At 36.5% G+C, this 17637-nt stretch overlaps 1 protein-coding gene across 7 annotated transcripts in view; it reads left to right on the top strand.

The window, feature by feature from the left end:
* PEAK1 (pseudopodium enriched atypical kinase 1) overlaps positions 1-17637 on the top strand; it is a 301934-nt gene that overhangs the window by 65215 nt on the left and 219082 nt on the right. The window contains exon 1 of one of the 7 annotated variants that reach the window (XM_064382860.1): positions 5103-5172. The exons of the other annotated variants lie outside the window; for them this stretch is intronic. The gene's annotated coding sequence lies outside the window, so the exon portion shown is untranslated. Of the gene's footprint in view, positions 1-5102; positions 5173-17637 lie in introns of those variants that run through there. 7 annotated transcript variants of the gene reach the window in all.

Raw genomic sequence — 17637 nt, forward strand, 5'->3', positions numbered from 1 at the left:
TGTACCACCATGCCTGGCTAATTTTTAGATTTTTTATAGAGATGGGGTCTCCTTATGTCACCCAGGCTGGTCTTAAACTCCTGAGCTCAAGCTCTCCTCCTGCCTTGGCCTCCCAAAGTGCTATAGGCATGAGCCATCGCACTTGGCTGCTTTTAATATTCTTTTAATAGGTCTACCAGACTTCATTACCTTTAGACTTTATTCTTTTTGGTCTGTCCTTTTTTTGTATGGCCAGAAAGATTTGTCTAAAACTCAAACTGTTATCACACGCTTGTTCAAAACCTTTTAAGTGCTTCACATTTTCATCGAGATAAAGTCTTAATGTGGCCTGTTGAAGAACCTTTGCGCCCCATTCTTGTTAATGTGGAAGGCATCCAGGTTCTTGGCGTCTTGAACAAAGAATTGAACAAAACACACAAACAAAGCAAGGAAGGAATCAAGGGATTTATTTAAAATGAACATACACACCACAGTGTGGGAGCAGGACTGAGCATAGGGGTTCAAAGGCCCCAGAGTTTTTGATGAGTTTAAATACCCTTTACTTGGGGTGCACCCTATGTAAATGAAGAGGATGAAATAAAGTTACAAAGTCATTTATGGCATATGCCCTACGGAGAGGATATTTCCTGTTATAACTGAGGTGAGAACTGGCTTTATGTTCCCTGCCTCCAGACCGTATTTTCCTGCTGATCATACTTTTTCATTCTTACCTATTACCAGACTCTTGTCATTCCAATCAAGTACTCTTTTCTACCCTCCCAACTCTGCACAGGCTGTGGGTCTGTGACATCCTCTCTCATGAATGACCTCTAGTATATCTACCAAATCAACTCATACTGACCCTTCAACACTCAGTTAAATATTAGGTATTCTGACAAGCCTTTCTTCACCTCCCCAGGAAGAATTAAGTCCTTCCCCTTGTGTATTTCCATAGTGGCTTGTCTACGTCTTGTTTTGGTGCTTGTCTCATTATATAATGTTTGCATGTCTGTAAGCAAAACCTTATGCCTCTGAAGGCAGGGACTAATTTGATTCAGCATAGTATTTCTAATACCAACAGTGCCTAGCACAACAATAGAGCTTAATAGATGTGTATTGAATGAAGAGGGTAATTACTGGAGTGCTTTACATGTGAATTGCTCTAAATAGAGGACCATGTTTGCAGTAAATGCCTGTGTATCCAAGGTGATTGAGAAATGGAGTGTTCCAGTAATTGATTATGTTTCTTAACAGCCAATTACAAATGATCAATTTTAGATAATTTGAATGAAAAACAAAATGGGTTATACAGAATTGATCTGTCTTTGTTAATCCATAAGATGCTTCAGCATGATCATTCTGATTTCTGTGGCTTGTTTAGAGCTGTGGCTGAGGAAGCTGCAGGGAACTGAGCTGTAGTGATGCTTTGTCACAAGCTGGGCCTTTTTTTTTTTTTTTTTTTTTTTACTTGAATCTCTAGCACACATATGCTTACTATTTTGCCTAGGTAAAGAATACATTATAAATTTAACACTAAGGAGACTCACAATTGTATTTTTTTTCAACTGTAGCTTAAAAAATTCTCAGAAGACAGACAGGCAACAGACCTTAAGGTGTATGCCCTATCTTAATTCAGTGGAAAGCTTGGTACATTCAGGCTGTTCCCTATTCAGTGACAGTCTTTGCTGAGCAAAAGTGAAGTCTTGTGAACTAAGCTAAGTAGTTAATTTGATGGTACTCTCTGGCTATGACTATTTTAAGAGGGCTGCGTTCCCACCCAAATTATATATTGATTCTTCTAATTCATATGAAATTAGTATGAGTGGTCACTGTTCATTTGTGTATTGATTTATTGTTCTTTTGTGTTCTCACCTACCCATCAGCAGTGTTGCCAGTTATTAGTTGCAAAACTCAGAGACTACTTTTGTGCCTACATTTTCACATCTTTGAAAGTGGCTTTGAACAGAGGCTTATTTGGGAGTATGCTCTTATTATGTTTGCACAAATGATCTGAAAACTATCATGGTGACTGAGCCCTGACTGCCTACATTGCTATTCCATGTCTTCTTGTTACACCTAGAAATCTTCCTACAATGCTTGATCCTTTTTAAAGGAAGAATTTGGAATATCAAGCAGATGTATATTTTCTTAGTGACACTCAGAAACATGTATTGTAAATTTGTCTATTTTTTAGATGCTACATTGTTCAGTTGGCTCCTCTCCACTTGGATCCTTTTCTTTTAATTTGTTTTCCAGCCTGCCTGTCCCTTCAGCTGCAAAATAATGCATTATTTGTAACATAATTATTTGTGAAAGTGAATCATCTCAAGTATAAGAATGATTGACCTACTTATAGAAGGGTTAGCTTGAAAATCCTACGTGAAGAAAGGACAATGTAAAGGATTAAGTAATTTTAAAGTATGTGAATATTATTCATTAATGATAGAAACATGGATTCAATGTCATACTCAAGCATATGGTACTCAATGACTCACTAGCCCAGCTATCTGGTTTAAAGAATAAAAGTAATTCTTGCTACCTTGTATTAAGCCAATATCAGTTGAGCTTTGAGAAATAGGTCTAAAAATTTGTCTTTGGAAATTTACTGCAATTATGAACATTTTTATGTTAAGCTGATTGAGTCTCTTAAATACAACATGGAAACATTTATGTCTTTGTAGTGTGACTTTAAAAAATAATTATTGACTGAATAAAATTGTGATTGCTTGCTAAGGCATTTTTTGGTACTAGTTAAATTATGACTAAGAAAGGCTTTCAATCTCGATTTTAAGAGACATAGGCCGTACATGATGACTTATGCCTATAATCCCAGCACTTTGCGAGGCCAAGGCAAGAGGATTGCTTGGGCCCAGGAGTCCGAGACCAGCCTAAGCAACACAGTGAGAACTCCCCGCAAAAGAAAAAAAGAGAGAGAGAGAGAGAGAGAGTATTCATTGTCAGGTCTTAGTCACAGTTCTGTCATCTAAGTAGCTGGCTGACTTTGGTGCCTTGGGTTTTCTCATGAGTCAGATTAGCTCTTTTATCATGGAGATCAATTGGATCTTATATATGAAAGTGCTCTATAAAATGTATACCACATTTAGGAATTAAGCAAGATTTTAGCTCTTTTTCTGCCTGCCTTTTCAACTCTGGGCTGGTCATTTAAGCTTACTATGCTTTTATTTCTTCGTAGATAAAATAAAGGAGTTTGGCCAGTATAATCAACTTGAGTATTGTTTACCTTGTGTTCAGCTCTTACTTACAACCTATAATTTATTATTTTTCCTTTTTAAAAAATCTTTTTTAAAAAAAAAAAAACATTTCCCTTGCTTGTAGTGTAATTACCAAATAATAAGACTGGATTCCTTTAAACTTGTTTTATTTTATTTTATTTAATATTCCTATCAATCTTGTAAGAATAGGTGGCATGAGACTCATTTTATTGTTGAGGAAAACTGAGGCTTAGGGAAGTTGTACGGCTAATTAGTGTGAGAGATGGGATTCCACTACTGGTCTTTGATGCCAGTCATCTTCTTCTTTTTTTTTTTTCAAAGCATGTGACTTAAGTGAAGACACTTTGCCATATACCTCATGTAGAGCAAGTTTCTGATCTCCATTATTTTTTCTTTCGTTTTTTCTCTAGATGAATAATGTCTGGTCAAAATGTTTTTATAGAAAAGTACATATATTTGATAGCCATGTGCATAGTTTGGGAATTTTAACATTATAGCACTATTACAAAATGTCTTGTTAGCATTATGCAACATATACAGTGTGTTTGGGAATCATTCAGTGCTTAAAAGTAAAGTTTATCTTTCAATTAAGGTGAGCTACTCCTCTTTTAGTAGGTATGTTTTATTTTTAAACGTAGAATTGTTTAATGTCATAGATGCTTTTGAAATTAAATGCTGTTTTGTGCTTGTTATAGAAGGAAAACAGATGCTCTATATACTCACTGATTTTTTTTTTCTTTAAAAAAACTCCTGATTTATTTTGTAATCTAGGAAGAGTTTTAAACATGGAAAATTTTTCTGATTTTCTGTAACTTCTAAAAATTTCTGTTTTAGGGGCATGTTGTTTTATGGTATTTGTTATTTACATTAAAATTTTTTTTAAAAAGTCTCTGAGCTATCTCAAATGTGTAGGTCAAACCAGGATTAGAACAAATACATCCAAAAACACTCCTTTGTGATTGGAGTTCATTGATGAGTGCTGTGCTTTAATGCTTCCTGTTAGAAGCCTCAGATATCCCCTTGTCCAGGCGTGCCAGCCCTAGATGTTGATCTTATTTAGAACAATATTGCTTTTGGGGTTTCTGACAGCACTGATTCAGCCACTACTCTGATGCTCATTCTTTCTGATTCAGAAACCTTCCTCTGTGGTATTTCTCAACTCATGCTTATCTTTTTTCTGTTGAAAGTTTCCTGGTGGCCATTACTAGCCCAAAAGTGAATTTCCACGAATAGTTCATGGGTCATAGTTTTATTTTTATCTTCTCAGCAGATAACTTTGAAATGGCTGTGGCACTTTGAAGAGATCTTATCTGCTGCTGTTGCTAACCTTGTTCACTAAACTCCAGCTATACTGGCCTTCTTTTCTATAAATTTACCAAGTTTATTCCAACTTCCAAATCTACTACTAGTTCCTCTGCAAGGAATGGTTTTCTCTCCGACTGGTGGTTTACTGGATCCTTCTTATCATTTAAGTCTTAGCTTAAATGTTCCCTCTTCAAAGAGGCTTCCTTGACAATTCACTGTAAATTAGTGCTTCTCAATTCTCTTTATTACATGGCTGTGCTTTGTTTTCCTCTTAGTACTGGATCACTAATTGATAGCTGTTTATTTCTCATTATTGTCCTCTGATAGGGACAAAGGAACATTGTGTCTAGTTTACTGCTGTATCTCTGGTACCTACAATAATGTCTGCCATCATAGGCATTACAGTAAATATTTACTGAGTGACCAATGAATGAATATATTTTTCTACCAGCTATTCATAAAAGTGTCTTTTCATTCTTTTGTATTTTCCTTTTGGTAGTCAGGAAGACACAATTAATGTTTTTGCAATTAAAATGTTTTTGTATTTTTGATACTTTACTGTTTCTCTGCTGTTCTGTCTCCTAGTTGAATTATTTTAGAAGAAGGGAAAAATCTCTTGAGATGTGACTGTTTCCATCTATCTTCTGCATGCCAGGTGGGTGTCTGAGCCTGTGCGTCCTAGTCATAAAAGCAATTAACAGGTAGGAAAATTGGCTTCTAGCAGCTGCTTCAGTCCTGCTTGAGTTGGCCTCTCCCCCAAGGGACTATCACTGTCAACCTAGCAAAATGAAATTGCCTTCTCATAAACACTTTTTTTTCTGGGGTTATAGAACAGGAACAAATTCTAGGTTTACAAAATGAGTTAAAATATGTCAACAGAATAGAACAAAATAATGACCTGCTGCTGCAATTTGAATTCCGAGTCAAGACAGCAACATTTATTTTCCAAAGAGATAACATTGAAACTGTGGCGCTTTTGTCTATTGATTTTATTATGCCAAAAGGGTAGATTTAATAACTTATTTATTGGTATTGGTAAGGAAAGTGACAATTCTATAAAATATAGCTTTGACTCTTTGTTGGAGCTTTGATTTGTGGCATAGTCCTTGTGTCCTTGTGCCTTCAATTAACTCTGTGGAAAGGGACAGGCATTTTTGAATGAATACTACTTGATTTCTATTTTGTTTCACCAGATGTTAACTTTCAGTTGTATTCTTTCTGACCATGATAGACCTTTGCCATTGCTATGTGCTGTAATTAATATGTATGTGCAGGCTTTAAATAAGTTTGAAAAAAATTTTAAATTACCTATTGATATATAGTAGTTGTACATACTTTGGGGTACTCGTCATAGTTTAATACCTGTATATAATGTGTAATAATCAAATAAGAGTAATTGGGATATCCATCACCTCAAACATTTATCTTTTTGTATGTGTTGGGAATACAAAAATATTATTTTAGCTATTTTGAAATATACAGTAAATTGTTAACTATGACTTTCCTACTGTACTATTGATAAATAGGTATTATATAAACAGTATACAAATTCTGGGTTGTATGTTAATGTATGCTGCAGTCATACCAAATGAGGTATTGGTTCGCCTTGATCCTTTTTGGTAGGTTTTATCTGATGTGATTCCTAGTCTGAGACAGTTGTGCAATGTTCTTTCTTTGAAACCTGCCTTCTACTCAATATCTGCTTTTTATCCTTTTGAAACCTCTGATCTTCCATAAAACTCAAAGAGTTTATGTCACTAAATTCTGTTTTAAATGTTTGTTACAAAAATTAAGAGAAGCTCTTTGCAGAATGGGGGTATTAATTTTGTTTCTGAATGAAGGAGATTATGCCTTACAAAGCTATCCAGTTGTTGAATGAAGGACAAAAACCACAAACTCTATCTCAATAGATGCAGAAAAAGCCTTGGACAAGATTTAACAACCTTTCACGTTAAAAAAAAAACACTCAACAAATTAAGACTAGAAGAAAACTACCTCAATGTAATGTAGGCCATATATGAAAAGCCACATGTAACATCTTCATCAGTGGTGGAAAACTGTAAGTTTTTTCTCTAAGATCCAGGGACAAGGCAAGGATGCCTGCTCTCACCACTTATATTCACCATAGGATTGGAAGTCATAGCCAGAGCAATTAGGAAAATAAAAAATGTATCCAAACTAGAAAGGAAGAAGTAAAATTATCTCTGTTTGCAGATGACATGATCTTATATGTAGAAAACCCTAAAGATTCCATAAAAAATTGTTAGAATTAAAATAAATTCAGCAAAGTTTCTGGATATAAACCGACACACAAAAATCAGTTGTATTTCTAATTATTAACAATGAATAATTCAAAAATGGATTAGAAATAAAAAAAATTATATCAAAAAGAATTAAACACATATGAATAAATTAACCAAGGAGGTGGAAGATCTGAACACTGAAAAATATAAAACACTATTAAGACATAAGTAAATGGAAACAGCCCACATTCATAGATTGGAAGACACATGTTGTTAGATGTCAATACTACTCAAATTAATTTATAGATTCAGTTAGATTCCTATCAAAATCCCAATGACTTCTTTGTAAAAATAGAAAAATTTGTCCTAAAATTTATGTAGAATCTGAAGGAGCTACAAATAGCCAAAACAATCTTGAAAAAGAAGAACATAGTTCGAGGTCTCTCATTTCCTGATTTCAAAACTTACTGAAAAAACTATGGTAATCAAAATAGTATGGTACTGGTATAAAGACAGATGTACAGACCAATGGAATTAATGGACAGCCAACAAGTAAATCCTTGCATATATAGTCAAATGATTTTCAACAAGGATGGAGAGACCATTTAATGAGGAAAGGACAGTCTTTTCAAAGAAACGTGTTGGGAGAACTGTATTTCCATATGCAAAAAAAAAAAAAAAAAAATGAAGTTGGAATCTTCCCTTATATCACATACAAAAAACTAACTCAACATTGATCAAAGACCTATACATAAGAGCTAAAACTGAAACTCTCAGGAGAAAAGCCTCGTGACATTGAATTTGTAGTGATTTCTTAGATCTACACACCAAATGCACAGGTAACAAAAGAAAAAGTAGATAAGGCCAGGCGCTGTGGCTCACATCTGTAATCCCAGCACTTTGGGAGGCCAAGGTGGGCGGATCACCTGAGATCAGAAGTTCCAGATGAGCCTGGCCGATGTGGTGAAACCCCATCTTTACTAAAAATACAAAAATTAGCCAGGTGCAGTGGCATGTGCCTATAATCCCAGCTACTTGGGAGGCTGAGGCAAGAGAATCACTTGAACCCAGGAGGTGGAGGTTGCAGTAAGCCAAGATCGTGTCACTCCACTCTGGTCTGGGCAACAGAGCAAGATTTTGTCTCAAAAAAAAAAAAAAAAAATTAGATAAGTTGGACTTTACTGTAATTAAAAACTTTTGTGCATCAAAGGACACTATCAACAGGTGAAAAGACAACCTATGAAGAATAGGAGAAAATATTTTCAAATCACATATCTGATAAGGGATTTATATCCAGAATATAAAAAGAATTCCTATAACTCAACAATTACAAAAAACCAAACAATTCAATTAAAAAATGGTTGAAGGCATTTCTCCAAAGATACAAATAGTCATGAGCACATGAAAAGATGCTCAGCATCATTAATCATTAGGGAAATTTAAATCAAACCACAATGAGATATCACTTTACACCTATTAGGATAGCTGTTACTGAAAAAGGAAAAAGAAAACAAAACAGAAAACAAGTATTGGCAAGGATGTGGATAAATTGGAACCTTTGTACATTGTTGTTGATGGGAATATAAAATGGTGTAGCTGCTGTGAAAAACAGTATGACATTTTTTCAAAAAGGTAAAAATGGAGCTATCATATGATCCAGCAATGCCACTGCTGAGTAGGTTTTCAAAAGTATTGAAAGCAAATTATCAGAGACATTTGTACACACCCATGTTCATAGCAACACTATTCATAATAACTAAGAGGTGGAAGGTACCCAGATGCCCATCCACAGATGAGTGGATAAACAAAATGAGGTATATACATATAGTGGAATATTATTTAGTTTTAAAAAGGAAAGATATCCTGTTACATTCTACAACATAGAAGAACTTGAAGACATTAAGCTAAGTGAAATAATCCAGTCACAAAAAGACATAGGCAAGCCAGGTGTGGTGGCTCACACCTGTGATCCTAGCACTTTGGAAAGCCAAGGCAGGAGGATTGCTTGAGCCCAGGACTTCTAGACTAGTCTAGGCAAGGTAGTGAGACCCTGTTCCTACAAAAAATTTTAAAAAGTTAACCAAGCATGGTGATTTTTGCCTGTAGCCCTAGCTACTCAAGCGGCTGAGGTGGGAGGATCGCTTGAGCCCAGGAGATTGCAGCTGCAGTGAGCTGTGATTATGTCACTGCATTCCAACCTAGGTGATAGAGCAAGACTCTGTCTCAGAAAAAGAAAAAGAAAGAGAGAGAGAAAGGAAGGAAGAAAGGAAGAAGGAAGGAGGGAGGAAGGGAGGGAGGAAGGAAGGGAGGGAGACATGCTGTATAATTCCACTTATATGAGGTATCTGAAGTAGTCAAATTCATAGAAACAAAGTAGAATGGTAGTTACCAGGGGCTGAAGGGAGAGGGAAGGGGAATTCTTAATGGGTATAAGATTTGCATGATGAAAAAGTTCTGGAGATGTGTTTCACAACACTGTGAATATACTTAATATTACTGAGCTGTACACTTAAAAATGGTTAAGATTTTATGTTGTGGTTTTTTTGTTTTTACCATAAAAGAAATGAAGCCAGTCATTCAATAACTGTTCATTAAATGGTTGTTTTGTGTTCTGCATACTGCTGGGCTAGGGAGATATAAAGATTACTAAAAGCCCTTAAGTCCTTTAAATCAATGTTACTTAGTGCAGCTGCATTGAGGTGTAATATTATTATTTTTAACTTTTATTTATTGTAAAAATGTAAAACTGTTCTGAAAAAGTCTTAATTTTTTAGACAGTTTTAGATTTTTTACAAATACTATTGACAGTACAGAGCTCCCCACCCCCATACACAGTTTCCCTTATTAACAGATTGCATTAATATGATTGTGGTAGAATAGCGAATTTGTTTTGTCTTTGTCTTAGATTTTTTGACACGGAAATTATAAAACCCTTGCAATTTCTGAAGCGATAGGTGTATCTTTGTTATGTAAACCATGGAGGGCCCCTAGATTGCCTCAAGATGGGAGCTAGTCACCAGAAAGAACAACCATGTGATTGGAAGGTTGGGGTTTTAGGCCAGCCTGACCTGGTGGGGGTGGGGCGGTTTGAGTCCTATCGTGTGGCTAATGATTTGAACAATTATGCCTATGTAATAACCCCTCAATAAAAACTGTGGCCACCAAAGCTCAGTGGAGCTTTTTGGTTGGTGAAACATTGATGTACTGGGACGGTGGGGTGAGTGCCCTGACTCATGCAGAAAGGGCACAGAAACGCTACACTTGGGACCCTCCAAGACCTTGTCCTATGTGTATTTTTTTTTTTTTGAGACAGAGTTTCGCTCTTGTTACCCAGGCTGGAGTGCAATGGCGCGATCTCAGCTCACCGCAACCTCCATCTCCTGGGTTCAGGCAATTCTCCTGCCTCAGCCTCCTGAGTAGCTGGGATTACAGGCACGCGCCACTATGCCCAGCTAATTTTTTTTTTTTTTTGTATTAGTAGAGACGGGGGTTTCACCATGTTGACCAGGATGGTCTCGATCTCTTGACCTTGTGATCCACCTGCCTTGGCCTCCCAAAATGCTGGGATTACAGGCTTGAGCCACCGCCCCCGGCCCCTATGTGTATTTTTTATAGTAAAGTTATAATTTATTCAAGAGGCTGAGGTGGGAGAATTGCTTGAGCCCTGCAGATCAAGGGTTGCAGTGAGCTGTGATTGTGCCACCACCTCCAGCCTGGTGACAGAGTGAGAACCTGTCTCAAAACAAGAAAGCTATAATTGTGAGTAAGTATAGTACTTTCCTGAGTTGTGTAAATCTTTCTAGCAAATTTCTGAACTTGAGGAAGTCATGGAAACCTCTGAATTTTTGGTAGTTGGTCAGAGTGCAGGTGGTCTGAAAACTCCTGAAGTCCAGCTGCTTTCTAAAGTAAAGGATAATATTGTTTGGGATCATACTCTTTAACTTGTAGGGTCTGTACTAACTCTGGATAGTTAGTGCCAGAATTGAATTACAATATACCTAGTTATGGTTGAAACAGAATAGTGGTACATTTGTTACACTGTGGTTCATTCTTTATATTGCACAGTTTCATGAGTTTTGACAAATTCATAATGTCTTCTATTTACCATTATAGTAGTAATGATAGATATTCCATTCAAGCAGAATATTTTTGCTGTTTGAAATGTCTGTGCTCCATTTATTCATTCCTCCTTCTGTCACCCCTGAACCCTTGACAACTACTCATCTTTTCTGTTTTCATAAGTTTGCCATTTTCAGACTGTCATAAAGTTGGTATTATATAGTATGCAGTTTCTTCAGATGGCTTCTTTCACTTAGTTATGTGAGTTCAAGCTTCCCATATGTTCTATGGTTTGATAGTTCATTTATTTTCATTCCTGAATGATATCCCAATGTGTGGACTTAACACACTTTATCCATACTATTGAAGGATATCTTGGTTGCTTCTAAGTTTTCACAGTTAAGAAATAAAACTACTGTAAACATTTGCATGCAGGTTTTTGTATGGACATTGGTTCTCAAATCAGAATGCAACTGCTGGATCATATAGTAAGACTTAAGTTTAACTTTGTGAGAAATTGCCAAACTGTCTTCCAAAGTTACTGCATCATTTTGTATTTCCAGCAGCACTGAATGAGAGATCCTGTTGCCCCATGGTTGGTATGTTTTGAATTTTAGCCATTCTAATAAGTGTATAGTATGGTAGCTCATTGTTTTAATTTGCAGTTCCCTAATATATGATATTGAGCCTTTAACATATGCTTATTTTGTTATATGTATGTCTCCTTTGATGAGGTGTCTATTCAGATCACTTGCCCACTTTTTAATCGGATTGTTTTCTTAATGTGGAGTTTGAGTTCTATGTATATTTTAGATAATATCACTATTTCAGATACGTCTTTTCAAATATTTTCTCTCAGTGTGTGACTTATCTTTTCATTAACATTGTCTTTTTCAGAGCAGATGTTTTAATGATTTCCAATTTACTCATTTTTTTTCTTGGGGCTTTTGGTGTTGAATCTAAGAAGTCATCATCAAACCCAAGTCACCTAGATGTTTTTCCATGTTATCTTGTAAAATGTTTGTAGTTTTGTGTTTTATATTTAGATGTATAATCCATTTTGAGTTAATTATATATACATTTAATTATGTGTGGATTTTGTTTTACATTTTTTGAATTGTAAAATATTTAGAACCTACAAATAGATATAAACATGAATATAGTGACCTATATCTAAAGTACCTACAAAATGGCTTTATTAAGTCTTAATTTTAGGGAGGCTAAGGTAAGTGAGTCGCTTGAGCCCAGGAGTTCTAGACCAGCCTGGCAACATGATGAAACCCCATATGTACAAAAAAATTAGCTGGGTGTGATGGCATGTGCTTGTAGTCCCAGCTACCCAGGAGGCTGATATGGGAGGATCACCTGAGCCCAGGAGTTTGAGGCTGCAGTGAGCCATGATTGCAATACTGTGCTCAAGACTGGGCAACAGAATGAGAACATCTCGAAAAGAAAAAAACAAAACAAAACAAACTTAACATATTACCTTATTAATCTACAGACTGAAAAATCAATGCAGTTGAGAGCCTTGTGAATTCTTCCTAATCTCATCCCTCTCTCCTTCTCAGAAATAACCAGTTTATAAATTTTAAAATTTCATCTTAACATTACATGTATTTCTGCGACTTGTTTATTTCAAAATTCAGCGTTGTTTTTAAGATTCAGAAGACTTATTTTTTTTACAAGGAAAACTATTTCAAGCAATTTAATGTTAAAGAATTAATCATGGTTTCTTATATTAGCATAGATAGAAATGCATTGTTTTTTGGAATTTGTTATGATTTAGTTCTGACCTAAAGGTTAAGTTTTTTAATCCTCAGACATATCTTTAAATTTTATTGTGGGATTCATTTTGTAGAGGCTTACTAAATTGGTTCTAAAGAGGTATATATACATATTTTTTAAAGAATTTCCCTGTGGTATATGTTTTTTAGAATGTACGTACAATTGAGATTAGATTGTTAATGTGATGTTCCATAGCTACTCTGTTAAGAATACTCAACAGAAGCTATTGTAGAAAGACTTAATTTTTAAAAAATATGCTCTTAGTTGGAGAGTTTGCCTTTTATAGATTTATTTCTGGGGCTCTTTTAAAGTTGCAGATTTTCCTTACTGTAATCATCAGTTTCTGAGAGCACCATTTATAGGTTTAATCAGATGTTCTGTGCAATTCAAAATTCAAGGTGGAGGTGAAGCCATAGCTTCCTCCCTCAACAAGAGGAAAGTGACTTGATTTTGCTTGGGATGGGATGAGTTGAACCTAATTATTTATGCTGATGAATGCAGCAAGTTTCATCCAGTAAAAGCAGAAGCTATCAGATCTTTGCAGAATCTTCTGTGGCCTAAGTTAAATCTGAATCATACAGGATTGCAGTATTTAGAGAAGGCTACTCCCGTTGTCTGCTGTATTAATTGTGCATACTAATCTACCACTGCTGATTTGATTATCATTGCTCATTTATCCTTTCACTGGTATACAGATCGAGTCTAATAGCTAAAAAAACTCAAATTTTTGCTGCTTTACGCTTTTGAAAAATAATGACCTCCTTTTACCTCAAGATAATTTACTTTAGGTTCCAGAAGGTGACATGATGGTACTTCCAATCCAGATTATCTTTTTCTGTAGCACTCCCAAATCATTGACAGATTTAGTTGTAATTCAATAACAGACAAATATGCCAAGGGAATTGATATTCTTTTTAAGTCCTTGCTCTTCTTACTTAGTTCTATTGCATTAAATGCTAAAGTAGCTTTTCCCCACTCTGTCGTCCTGAAGGATGAAATGTGTTCCAGATTTTGTCTCCCCACCTCTTCTTCTAGTGGCAGGCACTATGTTCATAACTGTGCTATAATAATAAAGGGTTACTGATAAATGACTTTTTCCATACAGAATTTTCTAGGGTTCATTTTTTGCATATGCCATGGTTTTAGATTTCATCTCATTCACGGGAATTAATCCATGGTAAAGGTTTTGTAGCATGTCTCTGAGGTAAAAGTGAAAGTTAAAAATTGTGTTGGTGTAGAATCTCTGCCAGACTATATTTTATCGTCTGTTTGGCATTTTCTGTTCAGGATCTTTGTATACCAGTATGATGAATTCAGATTAATCTCTGGATGATGTTATAGACCTATTATTTTCAGACAAATCATCAAATTCTTACTTTGGTCATATAGTTACTTTATTAATTATAATCTTCAATAATTATTTCTTGATTTTTAAAATAAATATTCACTGAAGGTTTCTCCCCTCAAATAAATGAAACACCATTCCTGGCACCTTTCAAAATAAACTATATTAATTTTGTCTTGGCACACTTAGAACAGTTTTCTTTTTTTCCAGTGGAGCTTTCATGTCTGTATTATCTTGTCTCAGTTGAGTTTATCTGTATTGTTTTACTCCTTTATCTGCTCCTCAGACTTCAGGGGCACAGGTAGGATATAATCATGCTTCTTACTGTTGGCATCTGGAGGGCTGGCCCCACATCTTGATTGGTTACTTTGTCTTTTTCTCATTTCCCTGTCTTTATTCATTTTGCTTCCTCCATAAACACCTACTATGTTCTAGTTAATTTATGTCTTTGGATGCTTGTGTATCTTTGGAAAATATTAAATAGTATTTCCTTCATATGTATAAGTTTGTAATTTTCACAAATGGTCTTGATTTGTACATACCATCTTATTCTTCGTTTTTTGTTTTTTGTTTTTTTCATTTAGCCCTGTATTTAAACAATCTATTTTTGTTGTTATATGCAACTCTGGTTCATTACTTCTGACTGCTGTGAAGTATTATGTCATGTGCACACTCTTATCCATATATACTGTGTATTTGTCTTATTAATAACTCTCCTGATGGCACGTGGGTGTATTCAACTCCATGTGCCATTAATAATGTTGCAGTGATAATCTTCATTTTAATTTATAGAGATATTAATCAAGAATCTGATTGATGGGTTGTAGAGTGTCCATTATTAAGTTCAGTAAGTATTGCCAGATTGCTCTGTAGAATGACTAGATAGTTTATACTGCTTTGAACAGTGCATGAGGATTCACAGAATCTATTTTTCATGTGGGCAACAAGCAACAAAATTGGACTGAAGAGTTGCTTTTATAGACATGATTAGCAGACTGCCAAATTATTTATATGTGAATAATTTAAAACCAAAGTAGGTTACTATTAACCCCTCACTCAGAATGGACTCCTGAGTGGAAAAGCTGCCTTTGGTTTCTTTTTTTTTTAAAGTACCTTGATTTAATTTTTACAGATATTTATTTCTTCACTATAAAGGTCATTCTGATTTATGCTAAAAAAAATCCAGAAGACTAATACAATAAGCAGAGTAGTCAAAATATGTCACTAATTTGGCAATATAATGAAGAATGTCTCAAATTATACTTGTCTATCTCCCAAATTCTTTTTTTTTTTTTTTTTTTTTTCCTTGGAGAATGAGTTCAAGGTTTTATTGAGTAGAAGTAGCTCTCAGCAGATGGGGGAGCCAGAAGGGAGATGGTTTTCCCCTGGAGTCGGGCCACTCATCAGCCTGGGCTCTCCTACTGCCCCAGCCAAACTCCGCGTCTTTTTGCCAGTGGATGGTCTGCTGTCCTGCCGACGTCTGTGGGTTTGCTCTTGGGCCAGCGTGTTCTACTCCGTGTCCTCTTGCGTCCAGCCACTTGTCTTCTTCTGTCAATGTGTTTCTCTCGCCATCCAGCAGCTTCTATCTTCTTTCACAAATCCTCTCCTCTCCACGTTCAGCCGCTTGTGTGTCTGTCCACTAGGGTCTAGGGTTTTTATAAGCCCAGGATGGGGGCGTGGCAGGCCAGAGTGGTCTTGGAAAATGTAACATTTGGGCATAAAAGCAGGAGTACCTGTCCTCCCCTAGGTGTGTGGGAGTGGAGCCCTAGCCAGGGACCCGCCTTTCTCTACCCAGCACTTCCCCATCCCCCCTCCCATATCATCTGTACTTTAGTGAAACCTGATTTGGTACTGCCTGCCATACCTGAGATCTCACTATGTGATAATTATAGTGACTAGTTCTGGCTGTTGAGACGTTGTTTTCCCTTGGGATATTTCCTGGGTGTTCAACTTAGTTCCATATAAGATATTTATATTTTACAATTAAATATGTTAATTTATACATGGAAGTGTTATTGTTGGTTTTTTTTTTTTTTATTGCATTTTAGGTTTTGGGGTACATGTGAAAAACATGCAAGGTTGTTGCATAGGTGCATACGTGGCAGTATGATTTGCTGCCTCCCTCCCCTTCACCTATATCTGGCATTTCTCCCCATGCTATCCCTCCTCAACTCCCCACCCCACCGCTGTCCCCCACCTCCCCGCCAACAGACCCCCGTGTATAGTGCTCCCCTCCCTGTGTCCGCTGCCTTTGGTTTCTAATAAAGGTCTCTATAGTGAGAGCTTTTTGGTGAGAGAATATAAGGGTGAGCCCTCATTGCAAGTAACTCTGCCTGCCAGCCATGTGGACAGTTTAGTTCTGCAATATGTAAATGATTAGATTTTGTGTTCATTGTGGTTCTTGGAATGCAACATGAATGAAGCTGATTCTCTGCCCCTGAAGTTCTATGGTTATAGAACAAGTGGACACAGGACTTGTACTCATCTCCCTTTTGGAGAGACCACTTTGCTTCATCTCAGATAAGTTGGCACTTGCTGTTTAGTCTTTCATAGCAGTCTTTCTCCTGGCACTGTTATTCTTGTTACATTACTTTAAAAAAAAAATAAGACACAGAGATGCCTGGGCCTATTAACTCTGATCATTTGGAGTCCTATCAGTCCATCATCATACCTAACCTGATAAAAGATTTCCCAGAGAGAGATAGGTGTTCTTAGTGTGGCATTTGTTTCTTGAAGCGCAATGATTGGGGTGGGAGGGATGGCATGTTGTTAAGTCCCTTTGAATTGGTAAAATGGAGACTGGAACTATTACCTAGAAGCATGGATTAATTAAAAGTAGTAAGAGGGCTGGACACAGTGACTCACATCTGTAATCTGAGCACTTTGGGAAACTGAAGTGGGAGGATTATTTGAGGCCAATCGTTTGAGAACAGCCTGGGCAACATAGCAAGACCCTGTCTCTACAACAGCAACAAAAAATTAGCTGCATGTGGCAGTGCATGCTTGTAGTCCTAGATACTTGGGAGGCTATGGCAGGAGGTTCGCTTAAGCCCAGACTTCACAGCTGCAGTAAGCTACGATCATGCCACTATGATCCAACCTGGGCAACAGAGTAAGACCCTGTCTCTTGAAAAAAAAAGTAGGTAAGAGTCAATGTGATGTGTAGTGATAAGAATACAGATAACAATACTGAGCAAAATAGCAGAAAAAAATAGCTTCCTATCTTCACTCATCTAAATTTCCCATTAAAAAGACCGGTAGGTAAATAGATGAATGGGAAAAACACTGCATGTGTATTAGAAGCTAGAGCTTAATGCCACTCATGCCAGAAAACTCAGAATAATTTTTGTTAGGCCGCACTGCTGATGGGCCTGGAATAAAGAAGTAATTGAGGGGGAACCCTTCAAGGAGAACCTTTCTGGGAGAGAACTCTTAAGTTGGGAGGGACAGTAAACTTAATGCACATTCCTACAAAGCACAGTGTTTAAATTCCTCTCTTACCTCTTGGACCAGAAGCATTGGTACTTTGTGAACAGTGTTTATAGTCTAGAGTTTGCTTATAGCACCTCCTTAGAAGGAGCCTGTCCACATAGGTGGCCTAGTCACTAAGTTGCCAGCTACCAACTCTCCTGCCTCAAACCCTGTTCAGATTGCTGGATAGCTCAATTAGCAATCTATGTTGAGATTT

Source organism: Aotus nancymaae, unplaced genomic scaffold (assembly GCF_030222135.1).
Source record: "Aotus nancymaae isolate 86718 unplaced genomic scaffold, 86718_ANA_hifiasm-v0.15.2.pri h1tg000003l, whole genome shotgun sequence".
In the NCBI taxonomy this organism is placed as follows: domain Eukaryota; kingdom Metazoa; phylum Chordata; class Mammalia; order Primates; family Aotidae; genus Aotus; species Aotus nancymaae.